The sequence below is a fragment of the Palaemon carinicauda genome, chromosome 7 (assembly GCF_036898095.1).
Source record: "Palaemon carinicauda isolate YSFRI2023 chromosome 7, ASM3689809v2, whole genome shotgun sequence".
NCBI lineage: Eukaryota > Metazoa > Arthropoda > Malacostraca > Decapoda > Palaemonidae > Palaemon > Palaemon carinicauda.
Window position 1 is genome coordinate 158,921,782 of NC_090731.1, and position 2,642 is coordinate 158,924,423.

The window sequence follows — 2,642 nt, forward strand, 5'->3', positions numbered from 1 at the left end:
TCAGCAAACCTTTACGTACCAGTCGGGGCCACCCATACTAGGGTGGTTTGCTATGAGCGACCAGACGAAAATCTCCCGCCATCACCAAATCCGCAGACCAGCGTGGTGATGAACACTAGCAAAACCACAGACATGAATTAGGTCATGTCTGGTGCCTTTGTCCTACAGTGGACTAGAAACATCTGTTGTTGTTGTTGTTGTTGTAGTTGTAGAATCGTAGGATATAGTTTGAAAGATTACCAGAAAAATAAATCATTCCTAAAATTTTGTTGTCGACAGAAATTAATAGTAAACGAACGAGCCTCAAAAACTACAGTACATACACTTAAAAGTTTGCCGTAAAGAAAAAATCGATAAAAATCCTGGAATAAACATTGCCAGGCATTTACCGTTTTAAAAACGGATCTAGTGACTTAAAAGAGTGATATTACGGTCACCAACCCGTAAAATATAATAACAAAGTATGGTAAAATTAGGGTCGTCTGTATTTTACTGAAATACGGTTGAGAACAGTATATTTTTACGGAGAATTTCCGATTAAATTTACGATTTTTTTTTTAACATTGTAGGTATTAGAAAAGGCCAAATAACAGACAAACATACAAAGCCTATTTCATAGAGTTCAATCAACGCAGAAATAAAGACTGTAATCGACTTTGTATTGAGCTCAAAGAAAGAGCGGTAAAATTAACAATACAATACAAAGGCAGTAGAATATTTCCATTTCATTACCCCCCCCCCAAAAAAAAAAAAAAGAGAGAGAGAGAGAGAGAGAGAGAGAGAGAGAGAGAGAGAGAGAGAGAGAGAGAGGAGAGAGAGAGAGAGAGAGAGAGAGCACTAGAAGGAGATGTTTCTTAGACTAAATGAAGTGGGATGAAATGTTTTTAGAGTAAATTTAAAAAAAACTATATAAAGAAACCAAATATGAAGCAGGGAGTGGGAAGAGACAAACATTGTTAGGTGATGTTAAATCAGGTTAAAGTTATCATGAACAAAGGAGGTTAGCTTAAGTTCAACTTGGACGAATAATGATAACAACAGCAACAACAACAACAACAACAACAACAACAACAACAACAATAATAATAATAATAATAATAATAATAATAATTGGTTGTTTATTATCAAGAAAGTTGTACATCTTGTGTGTATACAAAATAGCTACTTGAGTTACCGTGAACTTAAAATAAGATGCAGTATAATACTCAAATATACTAAAGAAGACACAATTCAAAACTAGTTTCTAGGTATTATAAGGAAGGATATAAAACACAGCATATGAAATACAGTAAAAAAAAAATGTTAGTTAAGAAGTTTAAGACTAGATATTAAAAAATATTTATTATTATTATTATTATTATTATTATTATTATTATTATTATTATTATTACTTGCAAAGCTACAACCCCAGTAAGAAAAGCAGGATACTATAAGCCCTGGGATTCCAATAGGGAAAATAGCCCAGTGAGGAAAGAAAACAAGGAAATAAGAGAAGTAATTAACAATTAAGATATATATTTCATAGATAAACAATACCAACTTTAACAAAATAAGAGGAAGAGAAATAAGATGGAATAGTGTGCCCGAGTTTACCCTTAAGCAAGAGAACTCAAATCCAAGAGAGTGGAAGGCCATGGTACAGAGGTTACGGCAGTACCCAAGACTAGTGAACAATGGTTCAAAGAGCTGCGAAGATACGGTTCAGAACATGTTTTATGTTCAACGATTCTGGTAATCAAATATACATAAGAAAATAAATGAAAATATAAATACTCAATAAAAAAAAACGATGGAAATAAAGTAAAAAAAAGTCAGATTATACCTATCTTTGCTTTGATGTGAGGGTGACCAATCTGATTGACTTTCATTCCGCAATATAAAGAAAGAAGTGACATGGAGGAAGGACCTTTAGGATATCTTCCTTCATTAATTCATTTATTCATTCGTTCTTTCATTCTTGACAAATTTATGGGCTCTAGAGTGATGTTTCCTTTATTAAGAATATCGAATAAAAATGCAATCATATTTCCACTTTTTTTTCTGTACAATGTAATTTTCTAGGCGAAACCAATATTCGTTATGAAAGCAAATCATATTTTCCCCTTTTTTTTTTCTTCTGCACTATCTGATTTTCTAGACGAAGCCAATATTCGGTAAAAAAAAGAGAGAGAGAGAGAGAGAGAGAGAGAGAGAGAGGAGAGAGAGGAGAGAGAGAGAGAGAGAGAGAGAGAGAGAGAGAGAGAGAGAGAGAGAGAGAGAGAGAGAAATACTTCAAGTAAACAAAAGATTATTTCTCTTTAGATAATTCATCTACTTTAATCTCTAGGTTGTGGTGGCCTATTGGAAACGTTCCTGCCTGGCGCTCGCCAGAATGGGGTTTGAGTCCTGCTCAAACTTTAGTTTCGTGTAGTGTCTGCAATCTCACCGTCCTTGTGAGCAAAGGATGGGAGGGGGGGGGGGGTTGTGTTGGTGAAGCCCATAGGCCTACCTAGTGAGACATCAGCAGCCATTGCCTGGTCCTCCCTGGTCCTAGCTTGGATGGAAAGGGAGATACGGCGCTGATTATATATATATATATATATATATATATATATATATATATATATATTTATATATATATATATATATATTTATATATATAT